The sequence below is a fragment of the Carcharodon carcharias genome, chromosome 11, assembly GCF_017639515.1.
Source record: "Carcharodon carcharias isolate sCarCar2 chromosome 11, sCarCar2.pri, whole genome shotgun sequence".
NCBI classification, from domain to species: Eukaryota; Metazoa; Chordata; class Chondrichthyes; order Lamniformes; family Lamnidae; genus Carcharodon; species Carcharodon carcharias.
Window position 1 is genome coordinate 46332463 of NC_054477.1, and position 23578 is coordinate 46356040.

A 23578-nucleotide genomic window follows, 5' to 3' on the forward strand; every position below is an offset into this window, starting at 1 on the left:
GACTGTATGCATCCGTTCCAGTTATATATACTGCATCTAGGTTCCAATTATTTATTCTTCTTCATCAGAACTGAAAACCTGATGAAACATCCGCCCTCCTTAATCCTGTTTGTGCTGGCAATGCAGATAAGTCAGGTATCCAAACATAGGCAAGTATGAAACAGTGAAATTGGCGGAATGCTGATACTATACGTTCAAGCGCTGCACGCACTAGGCGAGGTCACGTTGCCATTCATATCATGCAGAGCTCCTGGGAACCGCCTCTCTCCGGCGCAGGCAAGCAGGGGTTGGCAATGCAACATTTTATCTAATATCTTTCCGCGTGTGTGTCTGTGTCTGCTTGGGCAGCGTGAATGCTCCTCGTCGTTACCTTGCAGCCGCTTCTCTCTCTGAACCCAGTGTGTGTTGAGCCAGGGAAAGCTTCTTTACTGGAGCCCAAGCCCTTTTCCTCCAAAGGTAAGCGCCACGTTTTAATTCGACCTTTTTGTGTGTGTGTGTGTGTTTTTTGTTGTAACCTGGAGGCGCTTTGGGGGTCGTTGAATAATCGGCATTAACCGGGGGCATTGGGCTTTACTGAACAAACGCTTCTTCGTTGGTTCGGTTTTGTTCAGCCGTCTTTGCCTGCGAGTGGATTATGTTTAACGGACGCTTCAATGGAGAAGTTGCAATGGCCACATGGCTGCTAATGAAAACCTAGCGAGAAGGATGATGCAAGAATGACTCTCAATGTAAACAGACGTGTAAACTTCGCCTACACTTGGAGCAAAGTGTGTGTTTATTGTGGGCAGCAGGGGTTAGTTTTTCACCTCCACCTCCTTTTTAACTGAGTTACAATTGCATTTATTCTTTGAAAGAATCATTAAGACACTAATTTTTTTTGGCATTTGCAGCTTTGTTGTTGATGACTCACACATTCCAGACGGAGTGGGATATACATACCATGGGTCAGATGCCTTTGGGATGTTTCTGTTTGGACCTATAGTAATGAACTAACTTTTCAACGAATGCATTCTGAATATTGTGCAAACGTCACCGTGTGCTGAATGTCATGGTCTCCTCACAGAAGTTGTTGGATGCACTAACACAGTACTGATGCACTGACACTTGGAAAATGAACTAAAATAGTCGGTATAACTTCTACTGAAAAAACACATTAATTTTAGTTGCAGTCAAGTTGCACTTTGTTAACATTGAGCATAATTTAAATTTTTCTATTTGATTCTAATTACCAATGATGAAAATGTAAATTCAAGCCTGCAAAGTAACTAATCAATAGCATTATAATGTCACATTGCCAGTGTTTTGCATTTATTATATATAATAATTTAAATTTGGAACTATATTCTGTGTTAGATACAGATCAGATTTCACCTTTCCTTTCCAACAGCGTTTGTCTGCGTATTATATATCATGACATAGATTGAGTGTATATCAATCTGTAGCAGCAATTTTCTAATAGTAAATTATGCTGTAACCAAACTAAAACAGTAAATTGAGATTTGTTCTGAGATTTGTTCTGGCAATTTAGGTGTGGCTTGCTTTGCATATTGCCTTATCTAACACTGATCACCATAGTGCAATTCTCCAGTATGGCAAACTGCTTGCAAATGGAAGCAGTCCCAGTAGAGCCCCGTCCAAACTTCTGAAGGACAGTGCCAGCTGCCCATGAAACAGTGGTCTACTTGCGGAAAACTTTGTATCTGGCAGAAAGAACATCAGAAAGGCAACAAACGCCAGAAACATTCTGAATGATGATTACTTTAGGGATGCTCAATCCAGGGGATCTCCTAATTTGACAATCTGGCTCATTTTACATCACAAAGATTGTCATCTGGGAGTATTTTATTCTTTAGTTACATATTTTTGTGCTTACCAACATGAAGGATGATAGGTGATGGAAGCCTTCCCATTTCAGACAGTTCCCTGTACTCCAAGTGCAGATGCAAAGTAATGCTCACTCTACTCTATCCAGCAGCCCTGTATGACACCAGCGTGGCAATTTTTCTATTTCCCCCACACGGCTTCTACCAGTGAGAGGACAGAAAGAGACAATTTTGTCTTGTAGGTTCAAACTTTCTCATAACTATGTGAAAACTGCGAAAGCTGATTTCATGTATGACCCTCACACCAGTAGATAGAGAAGATTTTCATCCCATCAATCCAGCTAGTTTTGAGTTTGGCTCACAGATGTGATTGGTAGAATTCCACACGCAGTTCAAAACTCCATGGATATTCGGCAGAAAGGAAAGAACTGGCTGATGGGTAAAAACCATTGTATACTTGTTAGAGGAGTTATGTCAGGATCAGGGGAAGGACTGAATGGAAGCCTTAAGGTTTGGCTTTTGGAAGGCAACTCTTTTTCATTTAAATCAATGACTTGGATTAAAAAAATAAATTAACTGTTAAATTTGGAGGAAGTGCCAAACTCGGATGCAGCTCATGAATTATAAAATATGTGTGTGGGGAGGATCAGAATAATAGCATTAAATTTAATGCAGACAATTTAATCAGCATTAGCTGATGGGACATGGATTAGGGGACACAGATTTAAGGTTTTGGGAAGATAAGTAGGGGGAATGTGAGCAATGTTCTTTACACAATGAGTGGTAGTGACCTGGAACACACTGCCCATGAGGGTGCTGGAAGTAGAAACAATGACGGATTTCAAGAAGAAATTGGATAGGTACTTGAGTGAAATAAACTTGCAGGGCTGTGGGAAAAGAGCAGGGCAATGGAATTGTTGGATTGCCCTACAGAAAGCAGCATGAGCTTGATAAGCTGAATGGCCTCGTTCTATGCAGTGATGACTGATAAATGCAATGAACAACATGTGAAGAAAAAACGAGTGATGAGCTTTGTCCATATATAGTGTTGAAATAGCTTATGAAGTTAGAGACCTGTGACTTGATGCCCAACGTGCCTACTAACAAATGTGACGCAGCAATCAACAAATCCAATGTAATTTGAACTATATAGCCAAGTCAGTGGAAGTGGTGATCAAATCATGCAGTACACTGGTCAGATTGCACATAGAACTGGAAGACAAATTCTAGTTGCCAAGACATAAAAGGAAACCTTTGAGTGATGGAGCAATGGCACAGAAGAGTCACATTAATCTCTAGTGTCAAAGGTCTGAGTTATGAGGAAAGAGTGAATCAACAGTTCAAAAGGAGCCCAGGAAGTGAGCAACTGACTTAAAAAGAACGGGATCCCGAGCATTAACAATTTAAAAGAAACAGCAGCTCGCACCAGACAAGAGGGAACATGTCAAAAAAGTGATTTCATTGTCGGGGCAGAATGAAAATTGATAGAGCCAAAGTATTAGAACTAGGTGTTAATTTATCACTTCTTTTGAGTAGTTAGAGCATAATGTCTTTTAGCCAAGCAACTAGACCCATGAAACTAAAGCAGGCAAAATAAAATAAGTAGAAGAAGTCAACTATAGGAATTAGGGCTCAATGCTAAACCCCAGAGCAAGAAATTTATTGTCGAGGAATAACCATATTGGTAAAAGAACAATCATTAATTTCGAATGCAAACTAACAAAGTTTATTGGACAATGAAGATTGATACTTAACATTTTCAGTCGAGGCATGGCACGATGCACAAGTTCAACTCGTGTCGGCCTGTCTTTCCTGTGGATCCTGGGACTTCTAGGGCCTTCTCTTGGTTTCTTGATCTTGGTCTCTTAGCTCACGACAGCCTTCAAGATTTTAGCTTATTCAACTTTAGGACTTCAACCCACAACTTCCCAGTCTACCTTAACTGCTGAAGTTAAACATTTCACAGCTGCCTGCTGAGTGTGTGTTCTCTCCTCTCAAAGCAATTATTTTAGCCCTGGCATACCTGTCTATACTGGATTCTTACAGCAACCCCTCAACCTGTGACAATTGCTTTAGGCACTCACTAAGCCTGATACTGGGTTCTTAATGGCAACCTCTCAGCCTGTGACAAATACCTGTCAACTGGCAATGTCCTACACAAATGCTAACTATCTAGCAAGTACTCTCCTGGCAAGTGTCCTACACCTACAAACTTCCCCTGGCAAGTGTCCTGTGACAAATGCTAACCCATAACAAGTGAAAAGATATTTTTTACTCTTTTGCAGGTAGCTTTGCAAAATTTAGCCCAGTAATGTGCAATTGGAACAAGAGAACTAACAGCTTCCAAACCAATATTTGCAAGTCTTGACCAAGGGCAAGGACATTCCTAGCGTCCGCACAACAGTCAGATCTTAATTTGTACAGTGAAGCTCAACACAGGAACAGCACCTCATCTTCCGACTAGGCACTTTACAGCCTTCTGGATTGAATATTGAGTTCAACAATTTTAGTTCATGAACTCTCTCCTCCATCCCCACCCCCTTTCCGATCCTCCTTTTTTTTCAATAATTTATATAGATTTTTCTTTTCCCACCTATTTCTATTATTTTTAAATGTATTTCCATCCATTGTTTTATCTCTACCTTTTAGCCTATTTCGATCCCTTCCCTTCACCCCACCCCTCCCCACCCCCACTAGGGCTATCTGTACCTTGCTTGTCCTGCTTTCTATGCTTAATGAGCACATTCCTTAGATAAAACCACCACCTTCAACACCTCTTTGCCCTTTTGTCTATGACATCTATTGGCTATCTCCACCTATCACTAGCCTTCTATCCAGATCTACCTGCCCCCCCCAACCAGCTTATATTTCACCTCTTTTCTACTTTTACTTAGTTCTGTTGAAGAGTCATACGAACTTGAAATGTTAACTGTGTTCCTCTCCATAGATGCTGCCAGATCTGCTGAGTTTTTCCAGGTATTTTTATTTTTGTTCTTAATTTCTACCCGTTAACCAGAGGTCCTGTTAACGGACCATTCTTCTAACCATTCGGCTTTGTAGCTTTAGCTTTTCTTCATTGATAAGCTAGACTTGTTGGAGCCCAAATGTGTTACAGCTGTAACTTCAGTTCAATCCGTGTTATTTCTTAAAGCTACATTTTTGGCACTTGAAAGGGATGCCAACTTTAAGACTTTCTTAACAACATAACCCAAAATTCATGAATCATCCCAATAGTTCATACAGATTAAGATTTTATCACTAAACTTGTTACAGAACAATTTGATCATTTAAGCCTTATTAATTACACAAATGTGTGAACTAGGTGAAGTCTAACACAACATTAAACATGTATAATTTGCATTAAACAGGTATCCGCTTTATATAAATAAAGAATAGTTACCAATTAATTTCAAATGAAACTAATCCATCAGGTCAGTTAATATAAGACCTTGAGGGATTGTTAGTTCTAGGTATAAATACTGTTAATTAATAAATAAAGATTGGCTGTGCAACTACCTCTAATGTGTGCTTGGCCTAAATAGCCAAGTGGTTATGGTACTGGGTTTGTAACCCCAAAATCAAGAGTTCAAATCTCACAATGGCAAACTATGAAACAATGTAACTTCATCTGAAAAAGATGGAAACATGTTTGTACTCAAAAGAGTTACTTATGCTTGGCCTAAATAGCCAAGAGGTTATGGTACTGGGCTTGTAACCCCAAGATCAAGAGTTCAAATCTCACAATGGCAAACTATGAAACAATGTAACTTCATCTGAATAGGAACAGATGGAAACGTGTTTGTGCTCGAAAGAGTTACCTCTAATGTGTTGCTTGGTCTAAATAGCCAAGTGGTTATGGTACTGGGTTTGTAACCCCAAGATCAAGAGTTCAAATCTCACAATGGCAAACTATGAAACAATGTAACTTCATCTGAAAAAGATGGAAACGTGTTTGTACTCGAAAGAGTTACTTATGCTTGGCCTAAATAGCCAAGCATTTATGGTACTGGGCTTGCAACCCCAAGATCAATAGTTCAAATCTCACAATGGCAAACTATGAAACAATGTAACTTCATCTGAATAGGAACAGATGGAAAACGTGTTTGTACTCAAAAGAGTTACCTCTAATGTGTTAGGCTTGGCCTAAATAGCCAGGTGGTTATGGTACTGGGCTTGTAACCTCAAGATCAAGAATTCAAATCTCACAATGGCAAACTATGAAACAATGTAACTTCATCTGAACCAGATGGAAACGTGTTTGTATTCAAAAGAGTTACCTCTAATGTGTTGACTGGGGTGCTTTATCGACCCCTTTAATCACATTTTGGTTTAAAGTTTGTAAGTTTCATTTAAACTTTGTTCTTGGTTTTACAGCTGACCTGAATTAGGGGCTGTACCTGATTTATCCCAATTTTGTTAATTTGGTTTAATTGGTTTTAACTCGAAAGAGTTACCTCTAATGTGTTGGGACAGTGATATGCAGAAGTTCATGGAGAGCGAGATTGGCCCTAATTTCCATATTTACAGGAAATGTCTGGCTGGGGTCATTCTAGTGTGGCCGCCTTGAGCTGGAGTGTGAGTTAGAGGCAGTCAAACATGTCCCAGCGTTGAGGGATTACAGCTACGTGGATAGATTGGAGAAGCTTGGATTGCTTTCCTTTAGAGTGACAAAGGCTAATAGGAGATTTGATAGAGCTGTTTAAAATCATGACGGGTTTAAATAAAGTAAATAGTGAGAGATTGTCTCTAATGGCTGAAGGGTTGATAATGAGAGGGCACAGATTTAAAGTAATTGATAGAAGAACCTGAGGTGACGTAGGGGAAAACATTTTTGTGCAACCGGTGGTTAGGATTTGGAATGCACTGTCTTATAGGCTGGTGGAAACAGAGTCAGTAATAGCTTTTATAAGGGAACTGGTTCAATACTTAAAAGGTAAAAATGCAGCACTGTGGGGAAAGAACAGGGGAGTGGGACTAACTGGATTGCTCTTTGAAAGAGTCAGAACAGACTAAATGGGTTGAATGGACTCCATCTGTGGTGTATTATTTTATGATAATATTAGGAAAGGGGAAGGAATTTCTGTGTGGTTTCTTCCAGAATAGTCGCACCTCCAGAGGAAACTGCAGGAAGGGGAGAGTGACTCAGTCACAGGATATGTGGAACCAATGGGAGATTGAGGAGGAGGTTCTGCAGATATTGGTCCTGATATTGGAGCATTATACTTGTTGTCTGGTGAGGATAAGAGCGAAAGCTGCAGGGAGGATGACTAGAATGCTAATCTTGGAGCAAGATGCAGTCCAAGAGGGGAGTGAGTGGGTGGGTGCAGGCAGGGTGGGGGACATGCGTGAAGGTTGTAGTCATAGAGATTTGATAATTAGGGGATAAATAGTGTCCTCTGGTCACAATTGGGAGTCAGGAAGGTGTGTTGCCTACTAGGTGCACAAGTAAAGGATATCTCAGAGCAGCTGGGGAGGTAGATAGTTGTCATAGTCTGCGTTGGGACAAATGATATTGGAGAGTAAAGGGAAGAGGTCCTGATAAAGGAATATCAGAAGTTAAGAATTAAATTCTAAAAGAAAAGGACCTCTCAAGTGGTAATCTCGGAATTACTGCCCATGCCATTTGCTGATTGGCATAGGTATAGACAGATTTGGTAGGTGGATGCATAGGTGAAAGATTGGTGTGGGAAGGAGGGATTTCATTTAATGGGCTATTGGCACCAGAATTGGCACAGCAAGGAGCTTTACCATTGGGACGTGACTGGACTGGGCTCAGTGTCCTAGTGGAAAGGATAAAGTAGGGCTGTGGGTAAGACTTTAAACTAGTAAAACAGAGTGAGGGTCTAGTGGAAATAATGTAAACCTGAAGATAAAAGAAATAGATAAGTAAAGATCAGAACAATGCTTTTATAAAAAAAAAAGGATAACAGTCAAGAACTGATGACCATTAAAAATAAAATGAGGGTAACAGCTAATGAAAATAAATTACCGTATGTCTGAAGAGCAATGTATACAGAATTCAACACAAAATGTGATGGGGATAAGTGAATTATGGCTGCATAAATAATGGGAGAGAACTGGAGGAAGAAATATGTAGGCAAATCTATGAAATGAGTAAAAGACATAGGATAATAATCATGGGAGATTTCATCTACCCCTGAATAAATTGACAAGATTGGGGAAAAGGCAATGGAGTTTTTACAGTGTAAGCCAGTACTTAAGCCCACCATCACTGCCTGATCTGGTAATGGGAACTGAATCAGAGTGCACAAGAGAAGTGAGCATGGGGAAACATCCATGCAGTAGCGACCATAAGACAAAAAGGGTTAAAATAATGATTGGTCTTTGAGAAATGTATAAATAAAACAGAGTTAAAGGTTGAAAAAAAAAAGCTGATTTTGAAGGGCTGATTATGGAAATTGGAAAGTAAACGGGTGGGGGGGGTAAATTTTGACAGACAAAAAGGTGGAACAGCAGTCGAAAATATTTAAAATATTGAATAGAGTTCAGGTGAAATATATTCACCTTTAAAGAAAAGCAAGAGCAAACTAACCAATCGTGGATGAATAAAGAGATTAGATTAAAGTTGAAACCAAGGCAAAGGACATACGCTAAATGCATAGACTTGGAGGCTTGTACACGTTAGCATTCTGGAAACCACGGACCCAAATTGTGTCACAGAACCTTGTTGATGACAGGGCGGCTGCGTCAGCAGAGGCAGAGCAGACATTGGTGGCATGACTGTGTTTAGCGTGAGGGGAATAGCACAATAGGTCAAAGCCTTTGATGTAATATTGGAATTGAAGAAGCAGGTCACTTTGGGTCTCTTGTATGCAAATGATGTCAATGAATGTTGGGTGGCAAGGCATCTAATAAGGTTTTGTTTGGTAACTGATGGTCCCTCAACATTAAGTTGTAAGACTTGAGAGCTTGCCCGATTGCTATGTGGGTTGCTTAATGTTGTGACTGGCGGTTCTGGAAGGACTGAGCTTCTGCAAGCGGGCTCTTTCGGAGTCCTTTTAATTTTCTCTTGGAATTTAGTCTACAGGTAGGATCATTAGCTTCCCCTGGGGCTCCATGGTACTCACCATGGTTGGGGGTTAGGGTGAGTGTGTGTGATGTGAACACTGATCCATTGTCCCCCATATCCCCTTAAAACCATATCTAGTGTATTCCACCCCCATAATGCCAGCGCCAAAAAAGAATTGCATATCTATGTGGATGGCCAGAGACTAAAGCATGATCCCAACCCAGCATACTTCGGAGTGACTCTAGATAGGACTCTTTCCTTACAGGAACATTTGAAGAAAACAACAGCAAAGGTCAAAGCCAGAAACAACCTGCTAACCAAACCTGCTAACTAAACCTACTGGATCAACGTAGGCTGCTGCTGCCACAGCACTCTGGATCCCAGCACTTGCACTCTCATACTAGCAGCAGAGTACTGCTTCTCTGTCTGGCAGAGGTCATTGCACACACATCTTGATGACACTCAATGGAATGCAGCAATGGGTATTGTAACTGGAACTCTCCGCTCAACACCCCTTCCCTGGCTTCCTGTCTTTGCACACCTCACTGTGCCACTGATGAATCTCACAAGCTAGTTGAAACCATTCGTGCTGCACCTCACTTACTCCTCTATGGTGACCTATTCAACTGCCTGCTGCCCGCCTTCCATCTCGGTGCCCCATATAGAGCAACCTTCCTGGGCAAGTACTACCAGCAGACAGCATTTGGATCAAGGAATAGGAAACACAGGAAGTCACTAACAAGTTCCTTGTGACAAACCCCATCTGTTGAATGGCAGGCTTTGGATTGCCACAGTGTGAGTATCCTTGCTAAACAGGTTCAGGACAGACCAGGTCCCCTGTGCAGCCAACCTCCAACACTCGGGCCTCAGTGCAAACCCCATGTGCACTTGTGCAGTATTGTTATATCTTTCCACGCTACCGTGTGTCCCTTTTATGGACTAAGTAGCAAACTAACCACCACAAACTCTGCAAATGAGGCAATTGCTTGGCTTCGGGGATTTGCGTTCGCTAAATAAATAATGCACAGACAGTAAAGGTGATGACAGAAAAAGGATATGAAAAGCTTTAAAAAACACAATTAAGCTGAAATGAACTACAAAACTAAATTAGCGAGGAATTTTGAAAAGTAATAGACATTAACAGACACAAATGGCAAAATCGGCAACTATTAAAATAATGCATAAGGTAAGCTTGTGGGTAACAGTGAAATTGTAGAAAAATTGGTTACTTTGCCTCAGTACTTCCAAGGGAAACTAACGAAGGTGGAATTTACAGTAGAGGAAGAGGTCAAAATGTTATAAAACCGTTTAAGGGTGGTTGAAAGGAGGACCCGGAGGCCGTAACCACCACTTAGAAGAGCTATGTAACCCAGCCCAGTCTGTGGCTCCAGAGCAGAGCAGCTGTTCTCAGAGAAATCAAACTGTGACATCACAGAAAAACAGATAAGTGACTGGTGAATAGTTTGTTTGGTTATCTTACTGTTACTAATAAATTGCACAAGTTTAAGGTTTTATTAGTTGTGGTAAGGTAAGGGGATTGGTGGGTGGTCATGGCCTACGTAGGTACTGATGACATAGGTAAAACTGGGAAAGAGATTCTGCTGAGGAAGTTTGAGCAGCTGGATGCTAAATTAAAAAGCAGAACCTCAAAGGTAATAATCTCTGGTTTACTACCTTAGTTACGAGCAAATTGGCATAGGGTAAATCAGATTAGAGTGTTAAATGTGTGACGCAAAGATTGATGTGGGAGAAATTTATCAGGAGATTTACCATGATGATGCCTGGGTTGGAGAGTTTTAGTTTGAGGAGAGATTGGATAGACTGAGGTTATTTTCCCTGGAGCGGAGGAGATTGAGGAACATGATTGAGGTGTATAAAATTATGAGGGGCATAGAAAGGGTAGACATGAAAGAACTTTTCCCCTTGGTTGGGGGATCAATAACCAGGGAGCATAGATTTAAGGTAAGGGGCAGGAGGTTTAGAGGGGATGTGAGGAAGAATTTTTTCACCCAGAGGGTGGTGGGAATCTGGAACTCACTGCCTGAAAAGGTGTTAGAGGCAGAAACTCCCATAACATGTAAGAAGTATTTGGATGTGCACTTGTGATGCCATGGCATCCAAGGACACAGGCCTAGTGCTGGAAAATGGGATTAGAATAGTTAGGTACTTGTTTGACTGGCACAGACTCGATGGGCCAAAGGGCCTTTTTCTGTGCTGCAGACCTCTTATGACTCTATAAATGAATTTTGATTCATTTACTGGGGAAAGTGGGAGCGGCATCATTGTGGACGGTCTTCACTTGAACTGTGCTGGATTGAGTGTTCTGGTGAGTTGTATAACTAGAGCAGTAGAGAGGACTTTAAAGTAGTGGGGGGCAAGGTATCAAGTTTGAGAAGATGTAATAGGTTAATTAGAGGAGAAAAGGCAAAAGAGCAAGTTTGGAATAAGGGAAATAATGATCAGAGCATGGTAGGAAGGGACAGTGTGCAAACCGAAGAGCGCACCAGCATATAGGGCTGGAGGTTACAAAAAAAAGTAAAAAGCCAGAACTAAAGGCTCTGTATCTGAATGCATGTAGCATTTGTAACCAAACAGATGAACTGACAGCACAAATACATATTTATTTCTATGATCTGATAGCCAAAACAGAGATGTGGCTACAGGATGACAAAGACTGGGACCTGAATATTCAAGGGTACATGATATTTAGGAAAGACAGGAAGCTAAGAAAAGGTGAAGGGGTAGCACCGTTAATTGAGGATGATGTTGGTATAATAGAGAAATGACCTTAGTTCTGGAGATCAAGATGTAGAATTAATTTGGGTAGAGATGAAAAATTGTAAAGGTAGGAAGTCACTTGTGAGAGTGGTTTATAGACCCCCGAACAATAACCACACTGTAGGACGGGGTATACAGGAAGATATTATGGGGGCTTGTGAGAAAAGTATGACTATAATCTTTGTGAATTTTAATCGACATGTAGATTGGACAAATCGGATTAACAAGGTAGTCTGGATGATGAGTTCAGAGTGTTTGCAAGGCAGTTTCCTAGAGCAGCATATTTTGGTACCAACCAGAGAGCAGGGTAAACCAGGTTTCGTAATGTGCAATGAGACAGGATTCATTAAAGATCTCATAGTAAAGGTGCCCCTAGGTAGCAGTAAACATAATATGATTGAATTCTCATTCACTTTGAAGGAGAGAGGAGTGGATCTAAGAATAGTGTTTTAACCTTAACTAAAGGCAATTATGGGGGTATAAAGACAGAGCTGGCTACAGTAAACTGGGAAATTAGGTTAAGGGTTAGGTTAGTGGAGATGCAGTGGCAGATATTTGAGATTTTTCAGAATATTCAGTAAAGGTGCATTGATGAGAGAGACTGCTAAGGGTAGGACACACCATCTGTGGTTAAATAAAGAAGTTAAAGATTGTATCAGATTGAAAGGAAAAAGCGTACAATTTCACAAAGATGAATGGCAGGTCAGAAGATTGGATAGAATATAAAGAACAGCAAAGAATGACTAAAAGATTAATAAGGAGGGAAAAATTAGATTTTGAGAGAAAGCTAGCAAGAAATATAAAAACAAATAGTAAGAGTTCCTACAGGTATTTAAAATGGAAAGGAGTAAGTAAAACAAGCATTGGCCCTCTAGAGAGAGATTCTGGGGAATTAATGATGGAAAATAAGGAAATGATCTATGAATTGAACAGATATTTTGCATCTGACTTCATTGTAGAGGATTTAAATAACATCCCAAAAATAGTGAATCAGGAGGTGACAGGGAGGGAGGAACTTAAAACAATTATAATCACCAGGGGAAGGATACTGAGAAAATTATTAGAAATAAAAGCTGACAAGTCCCTGAATGAAGTCTGGACTTCGTTCTGGGGTCTTGAAAGAAGTGGCTGCTGAGATTGTAGATGCATCGGTTTTAATTTTCCAAAATTCCACAGATTCTGGAAAGGTCCCATCAGATTGGAAATCAGTGAATGTGACTGCCCTAGTCAAGAAAGGAAGGAGACAGAAGGCAGGAAACTACATGCATGTTAGCTTAACATCTGCCATAGAGAAAATGCTGGAATCTGTGATTAAGGAGGTTATCGTGGGGCACTTGGAAAATCTCAGTGCAATCAGGCAAAGTCAACATGGTTTTGTGTAAGGGAAATTGTGCTTGACTAATTTATTGGACTTCTTTTGAGGAAGTAACAAGCAACATGGATGTAGGGGAACCTGTGGATGTTCTATACTTAAATTTCCAGAAGGCATTTGATCAGGTGTCACATCAAAGGTGATTACGTAAAATAAGAGTTCAAGGTGTAGGGGATCCCATATTAGATTGAAAGAGGATTGCTTAGCTAACAAGAAACAGTAGGGATAAATGGGTCTTTTTTGGCAAGATGTGACAAGTGGATTGCCACAGTGACCAGCACTGGGCACTCAATTATTTACAATTTATATCAATGGCTTGGATAAAGGGACTAAGTGGTTGCTAAATTTGCTGATGACACAAAGGTAGGTAGGAAAGTAAGATGTGAAGAGGGCACAAGGATTTGCAAAGGGACATAAGCTAAGTGATTGGGCAAAAATTTAGCAGATGGAGTATACTGTGGGAAAATGTGAACTTGTTCACTTTGGCAGGAAGAATAGAAAAGCAGCATATTATTTAGATAGAGAGAGATTGCAGAACTCTGTGAGGTACAGAGGGATTTGGCTGTCCTGGCACATGAATCAGGAAGAGTTAGCGTGCAGGCACAGCAAGTCATTAAAAAGGCAAATAGAATATTGTTCATTGTAAGGGGAATGGAATATAAAAGGATGATTTGCTGCAGTTGTGCAGGCTGTTGGTAAGACCACATCTAGAGTCCTATGTACAGTTTTGATTTCCTTATTTAAGAAAGGATATAAATGTTAGAAACAGTTCAGAGAAGGCTCACTTGACTGATACCTGGGATGGGGGGGTTATCTCATGAGGAAAGGTTGGACAGACTGGGCCTGTATCCACTGGAGTTTAGAAGATTGAGAAGTGATCTTATTGAATCATAGGTCCTGAGGGGAATTGACAGGGTGGATGCTGAAAGGATGTTTCCCTTGTGAGAGAGACTAGAAGTAGGGGAGACAGTTTAAAATGGAGATGAGAATTTTTCTCTGAGGATCATGAATCTTTGGAACTTCCATCCCAAAGAGTGGCGAATATTCTTTAGGCAGGGGTAGTTAAATTCTTGATTAACAAGGGGGTCAAAAGTTATTGAGGATAGGTGGAATGTGGAGTTGAGGCCACAATCAGATTGGCCATGATCTTATTGGATGGCAAAACCGGCTTAAGGGGCCGAATGGCCTACTCCTCTTAATTCATATAAGATAGAAAGGGTGCAGAAAACAAACTAATCAAATTTAGAGGATTATATACCCCTGGTCTAGATGGAATGCCCCACAATTTAAAAGAAGTAAAGCAAGAGATAGCAGAGGCCCTTTTACTTGAATATAACAATTCATTAAAAAATTGAATAGTGCCAGAGGACTGATGGATTGCAAAAATTGTCACTGCATTTAAGAAGATCGCAAGAACAAGCCAAGGAAAATGAAGTCCAGTCAGCTTAATGCTAGTAGTAGGAAAGATAATGGAATTTTAAAAAAAGTGATAGAAAAACATCTCAAAACTGAAAATTTAATGAAAACTAATCAGCACAGATTTTAAAAAAAAAGGTTATGCTCTTTCAACCTTAGTGAATTGTTTGAAGAAGTAACAGAGTAGAGTGATGGAGCACATATATTTTGTTTTCTGAATGGATTAATTAGGATGGGCCCTTAAGCTGTATCTACCTTGTGAAAATCAAACATCTAAACCACCGTGCACCTTGTTTCCTTAGATTGAATTCAGTCTGATTAGGTATACTGATAGACTCAACTCAATGCCGTTTTAGCAAGACAACAAATTTAAAAAAAAAATGCTTGAAGCATCGTGTGCATGTTTCGTCATAGTGATGGATTTTCCTACTTGGGACTATGTAACGGGAACTCTGAAAAACATCATGTGCACGAGTGGTATGTGAAGGATGCCACAAGGGAAGTGACAGTTTGATATTCCTAATCTTTTGTTGTTGACCTTCAAATGTAGTTTGAACTTTGAATCATGATTTCAGTGAAGTAAGCCAGGGGAGCAGCTAGCAAGTGTAGTTGCTGCCATTTGTATTTTGATGGTAGGGCTTACTATACTATAATTAAACATTTTTTACTTGGATAAAGAGCTCGATGAGAGGTGCAATTTGAGCCAAGCTGTAGAAATTGTAACCTTGGTATTGATTGTTGAGCCTATATGTGGCTCTGACATCCCCATGCAGAGAGGGAGATCAAAAGAGGCAACCAGAAAGAAGTGCTATTGCACTTTGTGCAGGTAACTAAAGAATTCCTAGGGTAAAATGCATGCCATGTTTCTGTGTCTGTTCCTAATCAGTGTTGCCTTGTGAATATTTGTAGAACGAAATCTGTGCTTTTGTCTGTCGTGGACTCCTTGGGCCATTTCAGCTCCATTTCACTGCCCATGTGTGGCTGTGTCATTTAGTTTGGTGCATTTGGCAGGATAAATCAAAATCATGTTAGAATGATTTGTCATTTCCAAACTGTAATGAAATAGGTTCCTATCTGCACAATTCACTGTGAAGATGATTTGCGTTTCCAGTATAAATTAAATGAATGGGATGGTGGATCTAGTGTTTGTCACACCCAGAGAAATCTGTGTTGGACCTGAACCATTTTCACAGTTGGGACTTACAGATATTAATTCAGTGAACTGGTACACTGATATGGGGATGGGAATTCGGTGGACTGAATGACCAGTGAAGATCCTGAAGCAGCACCTTATAGACAGATGGAAGCGTGTGGTGGGGTTGAGGGTTTGAAAGACCCACTGTTTTCCACACAACGTTTTTGCAGCACCTAAAGTAGCAAGGAGATTAATGTTGGAAGCCTTTAAGGCTTAAAACCTAAAATAGAGTGCCAAATTTGCTTCTGGCTTTCCCTGGTCGCAGTTAGGGATCCCTTAAACACACACTGGAAATTGCTGCCTCCACACTTCTGCCTCCACGTTTGATGAGAGAGAGCGGGAACTGGCAGTAGTCCTGTGATGGAAATATTTTTGGGAGCCTTTGTAAATTGTTTGACTTGTATTTAACATTTATTCCTGAAGCAGAAATAGGTGATAAATTACAGATCTGCTTAAAAATACAAATTGGCTGGACCTTGGTACTGAGTCGGTGTTACAATTATGTGTGCTATTTCGGTAATAAATAGGCACAAAAAGTGATAGGGCCACTACAGCAAAACAGCTATCATTTTGAGTACGTAGTGTTTCCAAACAGAAATTAATTTTCTCTCTTAGTTACTAAGTATCTCTGGCCTTCCCACTTCCAAAGTGCAGTCGGCTGTTGGTTTCTCATCCATCTGGTAGGTCATGTAAAGGTAGATTTTTTTCTTCTCTGTTCCTGGAGAATGGAGTAAGTCAGATCTCCATCCCCATTGCACTTTACTGGAGCTTCTCCTGTGAATGGATCTATGCTTGTGCCTAAAATAAGGACAGGATTTGTATAGATGAGATAGGTGGAGTGTCCTTGGCTTTTCCTTCTGTTTTCCTCTTAATGCTCATTGGGTGCCTGACATAATTATTTTCCCCTTTTAGGGATTTGGACTTTATACCAAATTCCAAAGTAAGAAAATTATTCGAGGAATAACCAAATTGGCAAAAAAAAAATTGCTTATTTAGGATGCAAGCTAATGAGGTTTATTGGACAATAAAAATTGATACTTTTTGTTAGTAGAGGTATGGCACAATGCAGAAGTTCAACAGATGTCGCCCAATTATCCCTTTTCAGCTTTAAGACTTCCAACTCTAGTGGCTCCTTTCCCAACTCTCAGCTTCCAGTCCCCCCTTAATTGCTGAAGTTACATACTCAACAGCTGCCTTCTCTCAATCGATCTGCCCTGCACAAATACTAACTTCCTAGCAAGTGCCCTACTCCTGCCATGTGCTCTCCTGATAAATGCCCCTCAGCAAGTGTCCTCTGACAACCGGCTAACTCTTGGCAAGTGCAAAGACCTCAGTGATTATACCCTTTTTGCAGGTAGCTTTGCAACATTTAGCCCAAGCATGCAGACCTCAATCAACACACTTAATGATCTCTCACCCAATATTTGCAACTCTTGACCAATGGGAAGAGTGCTCCTAACATCCCCCCACCAATCTAACCTAGATTTGTATCTCTAACTGGAGGTCCTTAGAATATTCTAGCCCAAGACTATTCTTCTAGCCAATCAGCTTTGTAGCCTTGGTGTCTCTTCTGACAGCTAAAGTATAACCTGTATCTTTGACTGGAGGCCCTGGGATATCTGGTCAACAAGCCACCTTCCTGATCAATCATTATGGTGGGTTTGGCTTCTCTTTTCTTTTAAGCTAGACTCGCTGGAGCCCAAATGTGTCTGTGTGCCCTAGTGATAGCTTCAGTTCACTCCCAAAAGATCCATTTGTTCTTTTTTAAAGCTACATTACAGTATTTGGCTTTTAGAGATGCCAACTTTAAGATTCTCTTAACATACCTGAAAATTCATGAATCATCCCAGTAATAAATACAAATTAAGACTTTTCATTGCCATTGGGGTGAAGTCTAACATCCTGAAGCTAAAACTGTAGGGCAGATGTTAAATTTTATTTTGAGCTTCCTTCGATCTTCTTGTTTCCTTACCTAATACATGGGATGTGGCCTGGCTAGGGATTGTCCTGCATCGTGAGTGTCTCTCATGTCTATTGGGTGCCCATAGAAGAAACGCTGCTTTAGGATCATTGATTTTTCAGACCCTCATCATCATTTTAAAAATTAATTTATTAATTTTTTACGGGATGTGGGCATTGCTGACCAGGCCAGTTTTTATTGCCCATCCCTAATTGAGAAGGTGGTGATGAGCTGCTTTTTTAAACTGCTGCAGCCCATATGGTGTAGTGCATCTACAGTGCTGTTAGGGAGGGAGTTCCAGGATTTTGACCCAACAACACTGAAATCTTAAAGAATCTAAAGCCCCACAGGACTTTACATACTATGATCTGTTTAAGTGTAATAGTCACTACTTTTCTATATGAAATTATATTAAAATTCTAGTGCAGAATTACATTGGTGTTTATCCTGCCCATGAGGAGTAATACTAATCCCATATTCCTTATTATTTCTCTTTCTTCAACCATATATCTAACCAATTCTTAAAGGTGGACATTTTAGATATGTATTTTCTGTTTCACTCACTAACTCTGATAATGCATTTCAGAGCCTCCTTATTCTAAAGCTCTTGCATTTAATTGTATATCCATGTCCCTTGTTCCAGATCCCACAACCACTAGAAAAAGTATTTATCAACTCATTCTTATCCATTCATATTTTTAAAGACCTCCATCAAATTATTCTTGAATTTTTTAATGAAAACAAACCCAGTTTTTCAAGCCTGTCCTTGTATTCATGTTTCGTCACGTTTGGTGGCATTATTTACACTTATATAGCGCTTTTAACATAGAAAGACATCCCAAGACACTTCACGGAAATGTAATTGGAAAAACATTAACACAAGGCAAATGAAGATATTAGGGTGAATGACTAAATGTTTAGGATGGTAAGAGGACCCTTGAAGTAAATGAGGCAGAGATGTTTATGGAAGGAATTCCAGAGCGTGAAGCTCAGATGGCAGCTGGCATGCCCCTCAATGGCAGTATGCACAGGCAGTGATTGGAGGAATGGAGAGTTCTTGGCGTTGTAGGACTGCAGGAGGCTACAGAAACAGTGAGAGGCAAGGACATGAAGGGGTTTAAGCAGAATGATTAGAATTCTACATTTGAGACTTCCAATTTGTATACAGATTCACCATTACATTTTTACTCCTAAATTCTGTACATCATACCATGGGATCTAGTATTGAGTCCATTTATTTTCCTACTACCCTACTAAGTTGCAGCTGTACTTTTCCTGTTTCCCTTTTCTACTTATCAATTAGCAATTATTTTGGCCCCAGTTACTTAGCTTCCATTTGGCCTGACCAGTTCACAAAATCCGCACAAAATCAGAAAGATAAGGAGGAAGCTCGATCACGAGGCGGATGGAAAAATTGGGCACAAAAATTTACAAGAAAAAATTCCCTAAGAGGTTACAGGCATATCAGATGCATTGGAGGCCCAGCGCTGATCCTTGTGGCCCTCTACTATTCACTACCTGCCAACTTGAAAAAGCCCTGTTTGTGCCCACTCTGTTTCTACCCGTTAACCAGTCCTCCATCCATGCTAGTATATCACCCCTGACTCCATTAGCCCTTATTTTACTTATTAACCTTTTGTGTGGCACCTTATTGAATGCCTTTTGGTAACCCAGGTATACTACATCTGATTTCCCTACTAGTTACATCCTCAAAAAAAACTAGTAAATTTGTCGAACAGGATTTCCCTTAAGTAAAACCATGTTGACTTGTTCTAATCATACTGTGCTTTTCTAAGTGCATTGTTAAGACTGCCTCAATAATAATAGATCCCAGCATTTTCCCAACAACTGATGTTAGCCTAACTGGCCTGTAGTTCACTGCTTTCTCTCTCCCTCCTTTCTCGAAAAGCGATGTAACATTTGCCAAATTTCAATCTGATGGGACAGTACCGGAATCTAAGAAACTGAATTTGACATCAAGCCACATAAGGAAATATTAGGACTGATAACCAAAAGCTTGGTTAAAGAGGCAGATTTAGAACATCCTCATCAAGAAAGCGAGAGAGCAGGTGAAGACAGAACTGCCAGTGATGGAAATTGGGAGAGTGTAGTTTCTTGGTGTGGGTGGGGGTTGTTGGACAGCTGCAGGGAGGGGCAAGGTCAAGAGGGATTTAAAAACAAGGATGAGAGTTTGAGGGAGACAGTGAAAGTCAACGAGCAAGCACAGGAGCGTTGGATCAATGGGACGTGGTGTGAGTTAGGATATGGTAACAGGCTTTTAGATGGTTTTAACTTATGGAAGGAAGAAGGTGAGAGGCTGGGAAGGAGAGCATTGGAATAGTTGAGCCTAGAGGTAACATAGGCATGGATGAGGGTTTTAACAGCAGATGAGCAAGGGGTTGAGTGGAGATGGATGAGGTTAGAGGTTGAAGTAGGTAGTCTTGGTAATGGAGTGGATATGTAGTTGGAAGCTTACCTTGGGGTCAAATTGTTACGTAAAGTTGGTCCATCAATGGCATATTCGCATCCAGCAGCCTGACCTCTACGCTCTGGAATCCCCTCTCTTCCTTTGGGGAGCATCCTCAAACCTGTTTCTTTTCTGATTGCTCTCTGAAGCATTTTGGGGTGTTTTTCTTTATTAAAGGTGCTATGTTGATGGAAGTAGCTGTATCATGTCTCCACAGCCCTTTTTTCCCCCAATGTGTAAGTGTCCTTCCTCTCAGCAATAATTTGTCTGGATTTTTTTTTCTAACTGTCTATAAATTGTAGTCAAAACAGAAACAGAATTACCTGGAAAAACTCAGCAGGTCTGGCAGCATCGACGGAGAAGAAAAGAGTTGACATTTCGAGTCCTCGTGACCCTTCAACAGAACTAGGTGAATCCAAGGAAGGGGTGAAATATAAGCTGGTTTAAGGGGGGGGGGGGTGTGTGTGTGTGTGGTGGTTGTGGTGGTGTGGGGGGGAGAGAAGTAGAAGGGGGTGTGTGGTTGTAGGGACAAGCAAGCAGTGATAGAAGCAGATCATCAAAAGATGTCAAAGACAACAGAACAAAAGAACACATAGGTGTTGAAGTTGGTGATATATATCTAAACGAATGTGCTAATTAAGAATGGATGGTAGGGCACTCAAGGTATAGCTCTGGTCGGGGTGGGGGGAGCATAAAAGATTTAAAAGTATTTAAAAATAATGGAAATAGGTGGGAAAAGAAAATTCTATATAATTTATTGGAAAAAACAAAAGGAAGGGGGAAGAAACAGAAAGGGGATGGAGGAGGGAGTTCAGGACCTAAAGTTGTTGAATTCAGTATTCAGTCCGGAAGGCTGTAAAGTGCCTAGTCGGAAGATGAGGTGTTGTTCCTCCAGTTTGCGTTGGGCTTCACTGGAACAATGCAGCAAGCCAAGGACAGACTTGTGGGCAAGAGAGCAGGGTGGAATGTTAAAATGGCAAGCGACATGGAGGTTTGGGTCATTCTTGTGGACAGACCGCAGGTGTTCTGCAAAGCGGTCGCCCAGTTTACGTTTGGTCTCTCCAATGTCGAGGAGACCACATTGGGAGCAACGAATAAAGTAGTCTAAGTTGGGGGAAATGCAAGTCAAATGTTGCTTCACTTGAAAGGAGTGTTTGGGCCCTTGGACGGTGAGGAGAGAGGAAGTGAAGGGGCAGGTGTTACATCTTTTGCGTGGGCATGGGGTGGTGCCATAGGTGGGGGTTGATGAGTAGGGGGTGATGAAGGAGTGGACCAGGGTGTCCCAGAGAGAACGATCCCTATGGAATGCCGACAGGGAGGGTGAAGGGAAGATGTATTTGGTAGTGGCATCATGCTGGAGTTGGCGGAAATGGCGGAGGATGATCCTTTGAATGCGGAGGCTGGTGGGGTGATAAGTGAGGACAAGGGGGACCCTATCATGTTTCTGGGAGGGAGGAGAAGGCGTGAGGGTGGATGCACAGGAGATGGGCCGGACACGGTTGAGGGCTCTGTCAACGACCGTGGGTGGAAAACCTCGGTTAAGGAAGAAGGAGGACATGTCAGAGGAACTGTTTTTGAAGGTAGCATCGTCGGAACAGATGCGACGGAGGTGAAGGAACTGAGAGAATGGGATGGAGTCCTTAGAGGAAGCGGGGTGTGAGGAGCTGTAGTCAAGGTAGCTGTGGGATCGGTAGGCTTGTAATGGATATTGGTGGACAGTATATCACCAGAGATTGAGACAGAGAGGTCAAGGAAGGGAAGGGAAGTGTCAGAGATGGACCATGTGAAAATGATGGAGGGGTGGAGATTGGAAGCAAAATCAATAAATTTTTCCAAGTCCCGACGAGAGCATGAAGCGGCACCAAAGTAATCATCGATGTACCGGAGAAAGAGTTGTGGAAGGGGGCCGGAGTAGGACTGGAACAAGGAATGTTCCACATACCCCATAAAGAGACGGGCATAGCTGGGGCCCATGCGGGTACCCATAGCCACACCTTTTATTTGGAGGAAGTGAGAGGAGTTAAAGGAGAAATTGTTCAGTGTGAGAACAAGTTCAGCCAGACGGAGGAGAGTAGTGGTGGATGGGGATTGTTCGGGCCTCTGTTTGAGGAAGAAGCTAAAGGCCCTCAGACCATCCTGCTGGGAGATGGAGGTGTAGAGGGATTGGACGTCCATGGTGAAGAGGAAGCGGTTGGGGCCAGGGAACTGGAAATTGTTGATGTGACGTAAGGTGTTAGAGGAATCACGGATGTAGGTGGGAAGGGACTGGACAAGGGGAGAGAGAATGGAGTCAAGGTAACGAGAAATGAGTTCTGTGGGGCAGGAGCAAGCTGAGACGATCGGTCTACCGGGGCAGTTCTGTTTGTGGATTTTGGGTAGGATGTAGAAGCGGGCTGTCCGAGGTTGGGCGACTATCAGGTTGGAAGCTGTGGGAGGAAGATCCCCAGAGGAGATGAGGTCAGTGACAGTCTTGGAAACAATGGCTTGATGTTCAGTGGTGGGGTCATGGTCCAGGGAGAGGTAGGAAAAAGTGTCTGTGAGTTGACGCTCACCCTCAGCGAGGTAGAGGTCAGTGCGCCAGACAACAACAGCACCACCCTTGTCAGTGGGTTTGATGACAATGTCAGGGTTGGACCTGAGAGAATGGAGTGCAGTAAGTTCAGAGAGAGAGAGAGAGAGATTAGAATGGGTGAGAGGAGCAGAGAAATTGAGACGACTAATGTCGCGCCGACAGTTCTCAATGAAAAGATCAAGAGAAGGTAAGAATCCAGAGGGAGGGGTCCAGGTGGAGGGAGAATATTGGAGGTGGGTTAAAGGATCCGTTGAACGGGGAGAGGACTCCTGCCCAAAGAAGTGAGCCCGGAGATGAAGATGGCGGAAGAAGAGTTCAGCATCGTGCCGAGCCCGAAATTCATTGAGATGAGGGCGTAAGGGTATGAAACAGTCCTTTGCTGAGCACTGAACGTTCAGCATCGGAGAGGGGAAGGTCAGGGGGTATAGTGAATACACGGCTGGGGCTGGGATTGGTAGAAAGGGTGGGGAAGGAGGGACAGGCAGGGGTGGAGGGTCCTAGATGGGTCTTGGTGTCGATGAGTTGTTGGAGCTTGCGTTCCTTAGTACTTGAGAGAAAGAGAAAGTTTCTTGTTGAGGCCTTGGATGAGACAAAGAATAAAATGAAACTGGGGGCACGCGCAGCTTTGAATAAGTGTACAGTGGTGCTGCTGGAGGGAGAGGTCGAGTGTGTTCATATGGCGGCGCATGACACTGAGTGTGAATCTCAGAATGTGACGGAAACAGCAGTCCGAGAAACGTTTTATGTCCCGGAGATACCTGTAATCCTGGGTGGGTTCGAAACATGGGTGGAATTTCAGTTGAAATCCACGTGGGGTAAGTCAGAGACGGAGACAGTCACTGAGAAAGGAGATATGGCTGTGAAAGCGGGTTTTAGTAAACACCTTGTCAAACACCAGGAGAGAAATGGAAAGCAATGAAGGTGAACAAGGCAAAAGAGAGATACGGAAATCTTGTCGCAGAGAC

The 23578-nt window shown here is 41.8% G+C and overlaps 1 protein-coding gene across 5 annotated transcripts in view; it reads left to right on the plus strand.

Annotated features, from left to right (window-relative positions):
• Window positions 1-256: 256 nt before the first annotated feature.
• The window catches only part of LOC121284086 (high affinity cationic amino acid transporter 1-like), a 109874-nt gene continuing 86552 nt past the window's right edge, over window positions 257-23578 (plus strand). For all 5 annotated transcript variants that reach the window (XM_041199144.1, XM_041199145.1, XM_041199143.1 and 2 more), the window contains exon 1: window positions 257-456. The gene's annotated coding sequence lies outside the window, so the exon portion shown is untranslated. The remainder of the gene's footprint in view (window positions 457-23578) is intronic.